Source organism: Zeus faber (assembly GCF_960531495.2).
Source record: "Zeus faber genome assembly, chromosome: 3".
Taxonomy (NCBI): domain Eukaryota; kingdom Metazoa; phylum Chordata; class Actinopteri; order Zeiformes; family Zeidae; genus Zeus; species Zeus faber.
Genome location: NC_137190.1, coordinates 29,628,442 through 29,643,453, shown reverse-complemented (window position 1 = coordinate 29,643,453; position 15,012 = coordinate 29,628,442). Strand labels below are relative to the sequence as shown.

The 15,012-nt window shown below is 47.2% G+C and overlaps 1 protein-coding gene across 1 annotated transcript in view; it reads right to left on the bottom strand.

Annotated features, from left to right (window-relative positions):
* The window catches only part of baz2ba (bromodomain adjacent to zinc finger domain, 2Ba), a 101,219-nt gene extending 87,495 nt beyond the window's left edge, over positions 1-13,724 (bottom strand). Inside the window, exon 1 of the mRNA XM_079997332.1 lies at positions 13,580-13,724. The gene's annotated coding sequence lies outside the window, so the exon portion shown is untranslated. The remainder of the gene's footprint in view (positions 1-13,579) is intronic.
* Positions 13,725-15,012: the final 1,288 nt, after the last annotated feature.

Here is a 15,012-nt window from a genome sequence, read left to right as displayed (position 1 = left end):
CATGCCAGGTTCTTCGTGTGTCTTCGGTTTCGATCCCATGGCGGTGCGGCTCGCTCTACCTGGCCCACCCCACCACCCCATCTACACGCACGCACGCACGCACGCACACACACACTCCCCCAATCTGTCTTTACTCACTGTGGCTGGCAGGAAAAACCCTTCCCGGCACACTGCTGAAAACAGACACGAGACACAGACGCTTCTTGCTGAAACGCAAGAAGCAAGGAGGGACACCGAGGGGAAGGACAAAAAAAAAAAAAAGAGAAAAGGCACGAAAAGAAAGAAACGCAAGGAGGAAGAGGATCTGCGAGGGAGCCCTATTTACAAATAACCTGCTCTTATTCGAGCGGGGAAAACAAGGGTTGTATTAAAAAACACACCCTCGCACCGGCCTATAAATGCCGCCCGCTCCTTTTTAATATTTGATGCTTTGTTAGAGGAATGACTCCGGGCGAGGTGGTTGTCTCTTTCTGCTCAAGGCACACTGGGCATTGTGGGAGAGAGAATTACTAGGCTCTTTTTTTTGTTTTGTCAATAAAACTTTATCTTCACGTCATTATTTGAGAAAATCATTCCGCCACTATTTACGGAGAACATGCTGAACAAGCCTTTCTTCTGGATATTTGGATTACACATTTGGTCGAACCAACTACTTAATTTTTGGTTTCGCACCCAGTGGAATAGGCAGTTTATTTTCTCTAAAAGTTGACGAATCACCCCCCCCCCCCCCCCTTTTTTTTTATTTTCTTGTTCTGGCCACACCGACAAACGAAAATAAAGGCCTGCCGACGAGCGACTCTCACCAAGAGATGTTAGGGGTGTTTGCGGTGTGCCAAATAAGGGTAATAATCTAGGACAATGTAAAAAAGAAAAAGAGAAAGAGAAAAGAAAAAGTGAAAGATGGTTCCTGTACGGCAGAAAGGACGAGCCTGTGGGGTTGCAGGAGAGAGAGAGAGAGAGAGAGAGAGAGAGAGAGAAAGGGGGAGTCGGAGGTTGGGAGAGAGAGTTGGCCGCAGACATTTTCCTGAAGCCCCCGTGAACAAAACAAGGCAAGTCTTGACAGTCTGTCGGCCACGGAGTCGTCACACAATCAGTCTCAGGAAACCAATCCCTAAATAGCAGTGATTCATCTCTTCATCACACACAATGCCAGCACACAGCACACAAAGAGCCTCTATCTCCCCCACCCCGTCTCCCTCCCTCTGTCTCACCCTATCTGCCTCAACCCCACCCCCCCTAGCGAGGGCCGCTCGCTCTGCTTTAAAATAAGTGCTTTTCCCGTCTTTCTTTTTGCCTTGTGATTTACTGGCAGTGTTTAACTGCAGGGCAGCATCTTTTATCGTTACATGATCTGGGCCTGAAAGCTGACAAAATGGAATCCAGCGTGTTGGAAATACCTTTGTGTGTGTGTGTGTGTGTGTGTGTGTGTGTGTGTGTGTGTGTGTGTGTGTGTGTGTGTGTGTGTGTGTGTGTGTTTGTGTGTGTGTGTGTTCAGCGGCAAACCAAGGAAAAAAGGGGGAAAAAAGTTGTATGTTGTGTGTGAACACATTTTCTAAGTGCAATTCAAATCCTCACAGATTTCCCAAAAGTAGCGTGCGTGTGTGTGTGTGTGTGTGTGTGGTTTTCGCCCATGATCTCCTTTTTGTATGTGTTTGTGTGTGCGTACGTGTGTGTGTGTGTGTGTGTGTGTGTGTTTGTCATTCCACTAAATGGCTTCTTCCTTCACTTGATGGACCAAGTCCCCTCTCAAGGGAATGGGTTACACCGCTCACAAAGTGAAGCGCTTTGAGACCGGCAAAAAGCTCCAGACCTTAGTGCAATCCATTTGCGAGGGAGACAAGAGACCTCAGAAATACCACTTTCTATTGTGCGTGTCCGTGTGTGTTTGTGTAGATGAGTCTGCGTGTCGGTCTGTGGCTCTCGCGTGCGTTTGTGTGCACATATGTTTCCGTGAGGCCGTGCTAATTCCGCTATCTGGCGGAGTGCCCGCTTGCTGTATTAGTCCATGTACTCCTCCTCCTGCTATATCATCCGCTACATAAATCCCACGCCACACAAAGGCCGGGCTCCAACATGCTATGACCGTTTGCCCAGATGGCCTGCCACTCGCTTACCAATTCAAAGCATCAGCGTCCGATAGAATCTACGAGGGCTGGGGGAGGTGACACTTCAAAGTATCACAGATTTTTCACATCGTGGATGGTGTAATTAGGAATCCGGTAGGCATCCATTGAGGGATACGCCTCGATTGCGCGTGTCGTCGATGCCGCGTCGTCTTTTTTCTTATCCCGCTGTTCGTTTTTTTTTTCCCTGCAAATTCTGCCAGCAAACCTTGCGCCGGCTGAACCGGTTCAAATCAGACAAATCACCGCCTCCGTAGTCTTTCGCCGCCCCGGGTTCAACGCGCGACCGCGGCCTTGACGCACGGTCCGGCAGGACGGTGTGTGAAGGTCGAGGGGGGGTCGCCGCCGGCTGCCGCAGCTGTCCCCTTTCTTCCCGGCAACCCCTTCTCCCACCCTGGCTTACGGGCCATCCCAAGCATTCAGCATCCACCCTCCCCTCCTTTTAGACGAAACCGGGACAACTTGGAAGGGGTCGGGAGGGGGGGGTGGTGCTAAGGCCAAGGCCGAGGCCAAGCGAGCGTGCCTATGGCAGAGGCCAGAACCTTGTATTTAGGCGACAAACCGTCTCCAGATGTGGCCCCCAGTCGCGTCTATTGATGACCTGCCAGTCTTCCTTGACGCTTCCTCTTCAAAACCCGAGTAAGCAGCCGTGCGAAGACTAATAGACTTCCAAGGCTGCAAGAAGAAGCCAAGGGGACACGGAGGAGGTGTTGAGCGAGCAGATGTGAATTCCAGCGTTTACATTATCCGGTAATAGCCGGTTTTTGACCGGGAAAATCTGTTGAAGAGAGACTTATTTATATCTTTCCGGCACAATTTGAATTAGTGCTGGGTGGATCATTTCCATAAAAAATTCCGCAGATCTGTTCATTTCTGCCCCCCCCCCCCCCGTGGACAGGTTGCGCTTGTAAACACAGTAGACACACACACACACACACACACACACACACACACACACACACACACACACACACACACGCACAATCACTCAAACACACACGCACGCACGGAGCGGAGACAGAGCCTCCAGAACTCTGAGGAGAAGCAGGAAGATGACGCGTCGTTGGGACACATAGTACATCCATAGTTTGGCGTTTTTTGGGATACTTAAGTTGCCATCCAAAGCAGATGGTATATATTCACTGTGTAAAATATGTAGATGGGACGTCCTGACCAAGACAGACAACACCACAATTTATTTACTTGTCATATTTATTTTGTTTTTGGTTTGATCAAAGTGTTATTTTGGTGAAATGTTAATTAAAGCGGCTGCTCTTGTTACTTATTGTTCACAAACGGAAATTATTCGATTTCAAGTAGTAATATTAATAACATTTATTTAATTATTTTAAAAATATCTTTATCTGACGGGACTGACGGATATTATTTTGAATATTCAATAAATATATATATATATGTGTATAATATAATATAAATAAATATTATGCATCTACATGCCTTGATGATGTCATTCTTTATATAGCCTGCTTATCAATTGTTTTTAAGCTCAACAAACACAGATAATATTTGACCGGAATCTCTCCCATTTGTCCGGGAAAATGAAATCTTCCAGGACACGTTGACCAGCACCAGTTCATTCGGAAATGGAAACTCTGGTGAATTCTGTTAATCGCCCCCCTTCTTCTACTTTTCGGTTTCTGAGTCCGGAGCCTCTATTAAATGGATCCGCTGTCTTCTGGATTGGGGAGTCAATAAAAACCCGATGCTGTCAAACCCTTAGGGGTAAATGTATGTGTGTGTGTGTGTGTGTCTGTGTGTGTGTGTGTGTGTGTGTGTGTGTGTGTGAGTGTGTGTATGTGTGTGTTGGGGCAGAAGTTGAAGTGCTCTTGACAGGTGAGTGATTGAGTGCTTTCATTTCCCTCCAGCGACAACAAGACATGTGCACGTGCTCACACACAGTGTGTGTGTGTGTGTGTGTGTGTATGAGGGAGAGAGAGAGAGAGAGAGAGAGAGAGAGAGAGAGAGAGAGAGAGAGAGAGAGAGAGAGCTGGAGAGAGAAAGCTGATGTTTCCTAAAGGATGCTGCTCCTGCCTGCATGCTTAAATTAGCTCTAAATGTTTGGATTACACGCGGGAGCTCTCACAGAGGATTTAGCAGTCGTAGCCTGGAGGCCGGGGGATGTGCGGATGTTTCCATCCCCGCGCAAACACACAAACACACAAACACACAAACACACTCCAAATTGTCTTTGCGCAAACGCACGCACACACACACACACACACACACACACACACAAGGGACCCGTCGCTCCCTCGTACAGACGGACATATGTGCACATGCATCCACACACACGCTTTCTCACACCCGCGCAAACACAAATACACAGAGTAAATATCAGCGATCATGTACTGCAAAAGGCCTTGAAAAAAACCTACACAAGTCTTGTCCATCGAGCCCAGAGGACGGACGAGGCATTAGCACTTACATACATAATCAGATTCTCCGCGAAAACATAAATACATATACTTACTAACAGGTCTGCACGGGGGGGGGGGGGGGGGGGGGCTGAAAACCAGCGATTCATCAGGTTTCGACAAGGACGGAGGGTGTGCTGTCACATGGGGACTTTTTAAAGACTGCAGCCTTGGCCTCGGCTGGTGGGGGGAGGTTAGAATATAGCCCAAAACGCTCCCTGCTCTCTGGAGTGAGGGAGAGACTGGAGGAGAGAGAAAGACAGAGAGGCGGAACGAGGCAGGTCAGTGCCCCCCAGCCTCAGATAAAGGCCTCTCCCTCTCCCCTCTCCCCCACTTCCACAAACCCCTGCCAGGATCTGGAGGCGTCTCACGTTACAGCTGTCTCTCAGTGTCATCGTTCAGAAAGGGAGCGAGGGAGGGAGAGGGCGAGGGAGAGAGGGAAAAAGGGAGCGGGGAGGAAAGAGGACAATGCCAGGGCACCAGGCAGGCTGAGCGAGCTTGGCTTTCATGGCCGGAGAGGAGAAAAACAACAACAGCAGGCTCACACTGCAGCGACGAAAGGCTCGGGTACCTGGAACCTTGAGCTGCCTCCAGAGTTAATGCTAACGTAGCAGAAATGTAAATATGCTGGACAGCGTTTTGCTACATGCCTAAGTCGTTTTTATCAAAGGGCAAATTGAAATGGATGTAAATAAACTGGACCTATATGTAGATACAGATATACACTGATCAGCCAAAACATTAAAACCGCCACTAATAACCACTAATATTGTGTAGCTCCAAACCCGTGCCGCCAAAACAGCTCTCACCTGTCGAGGACTTCACAAGACCTCTGAAGGTGTCCTGTGGTATCTGGCACCAAGACGTTAGCAGCAGATCCTTTAAGTCCTGGAAGTTGTGAGGTGGGGCTCCCATGGATCGGGCTTGTTGTTCCAGCACATTCCAAAGATGCTCCATCGGACCCTAACCCCGACCATCCATATGATGCAAAGAAAACGTGATTCATCAGACCAGGCCACCTTCTTCCATTGCTCCATGGTCCAGTTCTGACGCTCACATGTCCATTGTAGGAGCTTTCAGTGGTGGACAGGGGTCAGCATGGACACTGTGACCCGTCTGCAGCTACGCAGCCCCATACGCAGCAAGCTGTGATGCACTGTGTGTTCTGACACCTTTCTATCATAGCAGCATTAACTTTTTCAGAAATGTGTGCAACAGTAGCTCTTCAGTGGGATCGGACCAGACAGGCTAGACTTCGCACCCCACACGCATCCCTGTCGCCGGTTCACCGGTTGTCCTTCCCTGGACCACTCTTGGTAGGTACTAACCACTGCATACTGGGAACACCCCACAAGACCTGCTGTTTTGGAGATGCTCTGACCCAGTCGTCTAGCCATCACAATTTGGTCCTTGTCAAAGTCACTCAGATCCTTACGCTTACCCATTTTTTCTGCTTACAACACATCAACTTCAAGAAGTGACTGTTCACTAGCTGCCTAATATATCCCACCGCTTGACAGGTGCCACTGGAACAAGATGATCAAGGTTATTCACTTCACTTGTCAGTGGTTTTAATGTCAGTGGCTGTTCAGTGTATATAGTACATACTATGTTCCATGGTGCTTCTCTGGATTAGACCATATTGCTTCCCATCTCTTCACTGACTTAAAGGTGCAGTGTGGAGAATTTAGTGGCATATTGCGGTGAGGTTGCAGATTACAACCAACTGAACAATCCCCCCTATGGAGGTGCAACATGGCGGCCTTGGTGAAAGAGACGGTGGCCACGAAAATCGCAAAAAACAAGAAAGGCCCTCTTCAGAGCCAGTTTTAGGTTTGTCCTTTCTGGGATACTGTAGAAACGTGGCGGTGCAACATGGCGGCCTAAAAACAGCCATTCTAAGGTAACGCCAATACAAGGATTTTTATTTTCACGAGATTATACGCCTATTAAAACATACTTATGAATATTATATTGCATTTCTGCCAAGTCCGTTTCGCAAATTCTACACACTGCACCTTTAAGAGTATCCTTTTTTAACCCTAAAATGCTTTAAATGGACGCGGCTTGTCCCTGGTCCAATAATGACTAATCCAGTGGCCGCTAACATGTAAGCCTGCTCTCCTAACAAGGTAAGGTCACAGAGCAAGCAACTGAGTAAAGTTCATTTCAACAAGCTGTTTTTCTCCTCATATCTTCATAAAGAGAAATAAACAGTGGGCAAAATATGATACGATTTAGATAAGATAGAAGAGTTGACAGAGACATGGTATTACAAGGAGGAGCTTGGACATGTGTAATAAAATGCTTCTGACCCTAAATAAACGTTTTGACTATTCCGTAGCTCATCTGCTTTGCCTGTTGTTGTTCTCTCTTCTCGTCTTCAGTTAGAGATAAATATTTAAAATTCTGCCTTCGCTGAGAGCAGGTTTGCCAACACAGCTAAAATAGAAAAGCCTTTGTGGCGGCAGTGACCAGATTTTAAATGCGGAAGAAGATCAATATAAGAGGGCTCTTGAGGCACAATCTCATGCATTTGTGGGTGAATGTGTTGTGTTTATGTGCGCAAATGTGCTCTGCTGCCGCCTTTGTGTGAATGCATGTGCTCTGACAGTGCGTGTGCGCGCGTTTACGTGTGTGTGTGCGTGTGCGTGCGTGGGCGTGTGTGTGTCCTAGCAGCCACCAAGGCTGTCTGCTAGCAGCTATTCTACGGTATCATCAGGAATCCCATTGACCCTGGAGACACTGCAATAGAGAATCCAATATCATTGCCATTCCCACATTGAAAACCTTGGTTGCCATTTTCGTCCACATTCCCGGTATTCTTTGCCACTTGAGCATTTCCACCGCTTCTGAGAATTCCTGCAAGGGCGTAGAAGTGGGACCCCCTGCTACGACTTTATAATGTCAAGGCGCGATACACAGCAAGGCAGATAGGTTTTTTTTTCCCCAGGCTTTAGCTTCAATATCACAGCTACCAAGCTCGCGCCAATCTGAAAGAACAACCACTGGAAAAGAGACAAACTAATAATGTAGAAGTTGAGTTTCTCAGCAAAACGATCTCTACCAACAGGTATACGAGGCTCCAAGCCTGACCTAGCTCATTGTCTCTTTTGGAGACACGTTGTTCAAGTGTACAAAAGGCGACAGAAAATATTTTACAGAGTGAAACGCACTGTCATTTCAGCTGCGTTTACTCAACTTCTTTTGTGAAAGTTTGCGCCGACTGGACAGTTTCGTCAGGCGATGGTGGACTTTAACTGATCTGTGATGGGAGAGAAATGTCGGACGGCGAGGATCCATAAAGCCTGCTGTTTCTTGGTTCCGCAGAGCCAGCGTCGTGCGTGAATTTTCACCTCCTTATCAATGGAGGAAACAACAAGGGGGAGAAAGGAGGGGAAAAAAACAACCGAAAAAAGAAGAAGGAAAAAAAATGATCGAGACCTTTGGAGACTTCACTAAATAATCTAGCCTCGGCTTTCCAAACAACGCATCTCTTTGGAGGGGTGGGTGCGTGGGGGTGGGGCGAGGAATCAACCTTTTCACCTTGCTGGTGGAAAAACAGGCGTCCCGACGAGACAGCCCATGCACAAACAACCTTGACTTTCATCAAGGAAATTCTCACATTGAATGATAAATAGAAGCCCAGGGGACGCCGAGCAAAAGAGGCAGCTTATCTGCTTCCCCTCCCAAATTTGGCCGCTGCGTCTCCGGTGTCTCCTCAAAGTGAACATGGGGGTGACCCAGTTGCACTTTACACATTGCTTCTGGTCTGCTGGTTAAAACCGCTATGTGTGTGTAACCCATGCGCAACGTGTGAGGACATGAAAAACACACAACATGGATCGTTGTTTATTCCTGACAAATTAGAGGCGGCTCAGACCTGCCATCTTGCATCCAGATATATCCAGATTGTGCAGGAAAATACAGGTTGCAGTCATTCCTGGCATTAACATGCGCCTCAACATGCATCTCCAGTGACCAATTGAGATCGGATTTCCCTTCTCCACTCAATATGCTAATAACTGCACTGTTGTCTTTCCTGTAAGCCTTAAATTGTTACGATTTTTTATTGGCATTACTGCTGTGTTTCGTTCTGTAACTCTTTTGCGATAGCTTTGTTTTGCAGATCTGCTGCCACGCTCAGCTTGGTTGTGATATGAACAACCGGGTTTACTTTGAATCATATTATTTGCTGAATTAGGGTAGGGGAGGGGAATGGCCGTTTCTTCTGAATAAACACGTACTTCCACTAACAGTACGGTTACATATGACCCTAATCACGTCCATACGTGGTTTGGGTGAAGAGATACTCAATGCATCTTGGACGCGTTCACACCTGTATTTATAGCTGCCCTGCGAGGATCACCCACGACGATTTTTAATGCCATCTCTGAACAGGGTCTGATTGTTGAAATTATCTACTGAACATCTTCCCAGAGCCCAAACCACATCCTTCATGCGGCGGAATTGAGCGGCCAATCCTATTAGCCGTATCACGCGGCAATGTCACAAAACAATGTCTCACTGTGAAGTGCATCAATGAAGTTGAAAGTCATTATAATGCGCACAATGATGATCTTAAGAGTAAAGAAAGCCCTTTGTTTTCAGGGCTAAGAAAGAATTATTTCGGCATCCCAAGGATTGGCAGAACGTCCGGTGGACTTTTCAGTGCCACCAACATAGCAAGGTGAAGTCAGGTGAGGTCGCTCATCTGGGATCGAACCAACTTTCCGACCCAGAGGGCAATTTATCGAGGAGTCCAGGTATCAGTGGATGCCCTGCCTGCTCGAATCAGCGGCACTGCCGACTCCAGCAGGACCACGGTAAACACACACTAAACGTCTGTCGCAGATACACAACAGCAGCAGTCTGGTCAACAAAAACAAGGGGCATTTCAAAACTAATGTTGAAGATCGTGCAAGGGTTTCTCTTAAATTGTCACTAACCCCTATAGGATTCACATATGTTTCAAAGGCAATTTGTTTTTGATTGTTTTGTGAACAAAAAATATACCTGCACCTTAAGGCTGCAGTGCTTACTGGCGACAGGGAATATTAAGTAGAAGGGTGGTTTAGCGCGGAGGGGAGTACAGTGCCCTATATATTTAAATGGATATTAGGCTGGTAGGCAAGTCTGCTGTAAATGGTCAAAGAAATAGGTGTATATATTTTGTACTTGTACTTTGTCGATTTCACTGCTCTGTCAGCACTAATTAAAAGAGATTTGCCAAGACTCCGACATGATCGGATCACATGGTTTATAGAGCTAACTAATTAAGAAAAATCAATGCCCTAACTATAGCCAAGGGGACAACTAGATGGTCATGTTTGTGTATTTCACATAATGTTGTCCACTCGGAAACGTATAATAATAAAGCTTCATAAAGCTGCAATATGTAGTGTTGTTCCTTTAACACAGCTTGGTTTAAAAAAACAAAAAAACATGCACCTGTTTGATTAGAGCTAAGCAGTCTGTTTTTGGGCTATATTTAAACCGAGACCACTGCATCGAGCCACTAATCGGTAACGCTCTGTTTGACTGTTGACTATATCAATCGTAAATCTGCCTTGTTTCAAAAGTACAAAAACCGGGTGTCTTTGTCCCAAATTAATAGCCCAAATTCAATAGCGACGGATTAGAGCGAATACGGCCCTGTGTGCACATGGGATTGTCTTTTCAAAAGCTGTCCAAGTTCTGTCAGATTCAGCAGCCAGACACAGTGCTCGCAAACCTAATTTCACCTAATCAGCTTAGTCAATAGCAACCATTTGCTGTGACTTTGGTAGACATGCAAATAGGGCTTAACGATGTCTATCCCTAATTCCTCAATGTTCAAGTGAAGCAGAAGTCCCTCTTTATCTTTTCAAAAACAACATTCCCAAATTGAGAGAGAGAGAGAGAGAGAGAGAGAGAGAGGGGGAGAAACTCTAACCGACAGTTATTTTTCTTTTTTTTTTTTTTGCTCTCTTGCCCTGGCTAGGAGAGACATCTCTGATTTGAGTGTGCTTGAGGTAGCACAGTGTGCTTTCGTTTCAAACCAACACTGCAAACAAGCTCTGACAGATTTGCCCCCCACCGCCCCCCCCCCACCTCCCTCCTTTTTTTGCTCTCGCTCCCTCACTCATGTTAAGGAGAAAACACACTGCACACAAGTATATTAGTCCTTCTCATTGGGCTGTGTGTTCAGCTGCAGCAGTTGCCGTGCACACACCACACATGTACTGACATAGAGGGAGGAAGGGAGGAGGGTGGGTGAGAAGTAGAGAGAGAGAGGGAGCGAGCGACCCTCTCACGCACGGCGATCCACACAAAAATAAAAGCTAACAATAGATGTTTGTAAAAGTGGTTGAAAAACCGGGAGAGACTGTTCCGTTTCAATTCACTGATACCACTAATGGCTTCTTAGCAGCTCCATGAAATCAAGCAGCTGTCACGTCCATGCATCAGCGGTGAAGAGGAGGGAGAGCCATTCCCATAAGGAAAGCAGCGGCGGAGCCTTCATGTTTGGCTAAACATCTGCTCCCCTGCACTACAGCTTTGCTGCAATAAATGAGCAAACAAAAGGGGTGGGAGGTGAAACGATTAGATTTCCCCTTTTATTTCGGAGCGCTCACCGGGTCCGGCCCCGAATTTCTTCAACCTGTTCACTGGACTTGGCGGCTCCCGGCGACCATTTAAAGCTCAATTCCCAGCGAGGCGGGGGCTGAGATGTACAGATAGACAGGGTTTAAGATGTCGTCCAGTCACAACGTCTATTCTATTCCGCTCGGCAGAAACATTCCCCTGTCATGGCATATCTCGCCTCCGAGCTGCTTGGGGAACAGTTTTCCAGGAGAATCAGAGCGAGGTGGACGTGCTGTCTGTGGATGTGTGCCTGTCTTAAATGGCCGTGTAGATGAATGATAAATCAAGACTCTATATCAACTATATAACTTGATATGATATGTAACTATATCAACTTCAGGAAAACAATCAATTAACAGAAATTTTAGAGGAAGGTTGTTTTTTTTTTCCACTTTGCCATTGTGTCATAAAACAACAGGGATGTCTTAACTTCAACAACAACAAAACCCGATAAAGAGGCAATAGCCTTTTCCAGTTTGCATTGTTCAAAACCAAATCATATATTTTGGATGAGTAGTGTGATTTCTTTCATTTCCTCGAATATAAATAGGAAAACGATACTGATCTGTGAGAAAACAACATGAAAGGAAAACTGAAAAGAAAAAAAAAAATCCCCCAGAGTGTTACCAAAAAAACAAAAAACGTTGTTGTGTGCAAATATTTCACCTGGGATGGCGCTTGCGTGTACTATCAGCGCCGAACAAACACGTCCGCATCCATATCACCTCCTTCCGCGGTAACAAACGCGCCATCACCCGCAATCGTCGACGTTTATCGTCTTTCACGGGTGTGACGTCATCACGAAATGAAGGTGCCGTCATATTGTGACCATAAAAAAACTTAAAACTTTAATTAAAACGCGAATCTAAAAAATATATATATATATATGAAGCACCTCCGGGGAATGAAACGAGAGGAAAATGATTTGGTTATGAATTGTATTTGTATACATTTATTTTTAATGTAAATATTTACACGGACGTCACGTTTTAGGCGACCATGCAGTTAAATGGGATTTTGTAATGACGAATTAAGAAAGAATACATCGCCTTCATCTCGCCCGACTCCGTACGAATACAGTCGGCGTCCTTCATCTACTTCGCGCACACGCAAACAAATAAAAAAATAAACTTGACATGACGTCACCGTCCGCCCGCGATAGCAACGTCCAAAAAAAAGAAAATCGAATAAAAAAAAAAAAAAAACTTTCTCAGCGCAACAAAAAAAAAAACAAAAAAAAAGAAGAAGAAGAAACGTGGATTCCTATTCCTCGGAGCGAGGAGAGGAGACCGCGGCGTGTGTGTGTGTGCGTGTGTGTGTGTGTGTGGGGGGGGGGGTGGTGGTTGAAAAGCAACCAAGATGGCGAGAGCCTTGTTGTTTGGGAAGGGGCAGGGGGTGGGGTGGGGGGGGAATGGAGGATATTGTAATATACACAAAGGGATACGTTTCCAACAGCCGCAGCTGCTCGGCTCCCCGAGCGGGAGGAAGCGGCGCGCGTTGCCGAACCCGAGCCTCGTGCTCGGCTCGCACTTTGACGTGAAGGGGAGAAATTAAAAAAAAAAGAAAAGAAAAAGAAAAACAACAAACAAACCCCCCCCCCCAAAAAAACAACAACAACAACAACAACGGGTCTTTTAAGTCGTACGTTTACGCTTGTCAGGGGAGGGGAGGGGAGGGGGGGGTCATTGTTTCTGGCGCTTTCGCGGCGTCCTTCTCCCGGGAACTATTCCGACCGGGATGGATTCTCGCCCCTGCCTGACCGGGAGGCGCCTCCTTCCACCGCCTCCGCCGGCGACGGCAACGCGGGAGCGAACGTGGAGAATCCGCGGAACGTGCGCGACGGGGAGACCGCGCGGCGACGAGGGGACTAGGGGGGGGGGGGGCGAGCGGTGGGGGGGGGGGGGGGACGAGAGAAAAGAAAGGAGAAAAGTTTGGTAGTGTGTGATGAACAACAAAAAGGAAAAAACAAACAAACAAAAAAAAAAAAAACGAGAGAAACGTAAATACAAATAAGGAAGCGAGCGACGCGAGAGAGGACGACACAAAGACGATCCCCCTCCGCTTATCAGGTCACCTCTTACGGGGAGAGGAGGAAGGGAGGGATGGTGGTGGTGGTGGTGGTGGTGGTGGTGGGGGGGGAGAGGAACACACAAACCACGGTTTTATATCGGGAAAGAAGAGCAACTTTAAATGGTATTACACGCCTCCGAAGCGAATGAATGAAACACACGGCGCGACGTTGTGCAAAAGTTAGTACCGAGATATCCCGGAGCCCACGGAGGAGACGCGAAGAGAGCGAGAGGGCGAGATAAAACTACACCGCACGTCGCCGATAAATAAAAGAAAATACACGCACGCAATTGTCGCTACGCCGCGGGAAATAATCCCACTTACCTTTAGTTTCGATACTTTTCCCCCTTTATTTCCCAACGTGATCGAACACTCCTGCCCGTCCTTCGCAGACTCTTCTCCCCACGTTATGAAAGCGGAGGGTGAACAGATGATAAAGAAGAAGAAGACGAAGAAGGGAATTGGCCAGTAATTGAGTCTCCCCGTCCGTCCGTCCGTCCGTCCGTGTGTGAGTGCGCGTGTGTGAGTGAGTGAGTGTGTGTGAGCGCGTGTGTGTGTGCGTGCGTGCGTGTGTGCGCGTGCGTGCGTGCGTATGTGCGTGTGCGTGCGTGTTAGTTACTCACGGCAGATTGAAGGAGACTCTTCTCAAGGTTTATTCAGCTCCACTTCAAGGAACCCGGGTGACGTCACCACACACACACACACACACACACACACACACAACTGCCACACAAAGAAAAACTTCGATATCTGTGCGCGTAATAGTCGCTGCGAGGTTGTTATTGAATTTATTTGTCTGTTATTATCTGTGTTCACACTACCCGGCCGCTGCCGTCTACGACTTTTGGTGCGTCTGTGGAAGTGGACGGTGTAAACATATAAGAGAAATAAGTTATTCTAGCCGTGCCGGACACTCTTACAATATGTATATGACGAGTTTAAAGGGCACAACGATGGCTTTGGAACTGTTTGCAACGTGTCCGACTACATGAATAGCAATTTGAAGGCGTTTATTCGTCGTTTATAAATCAAATACTTTGAATACTCCCGGCGCCCCTTTGAACCCCGCGTTCGGATGTTTGGTAACATTCAAAGTGCACTTTCAATCGCCCGATCAGTCGTCGGAGGAGCGCCCTCGAGAGGTGACGTATGATTAAAAAATAATTACTAACCGGGTACGGCACAGCTGTACCCCCCCCCCCCCCCCCCCCCCCCGCATTAAAGCCAAGACTGTCCTTTTTACTTCTGAATCAGAAGGTAGGCCTATACAGCGCGCGGGGAACAAAACACACACACACACACACACACACAAAAAAAATGTAGGACTGATCTTCCTCTGGGATCAATACATTGCTTGGCAAAGAGAAGCCATCTGTGCCTAATTGTGTGCTTTACCTCCTCTTCTGAAAGCACAATAAGCAACAGGCTGAACACAGAGCCTATGACCCAGACTGCCTTTCCAGACGGGAGAAGATTATTTCATTCAACTGGAAAACAACAGGGGGTTGGTGGTGGGGGGATGGTGTGTGTGTGTGTTTTGTTTCTTTTTTTCTTCTTCTTTTTTGCAGATGGAACGGGCAACTGTTTTTTGTTGTTTTGTTGTTTTCTTTTTGCGCCCCACCCTGGCGAGGAGGCGGCGGCCGCGGAGCCGCACAACAACCCCACGCGCCGCCGTGTGCCGGCATAGGAGCGCATCATTAGCCGCCGCATCCATTTCCACAGCTTATATTACACGGAATAACAAACACTGCTCTGTG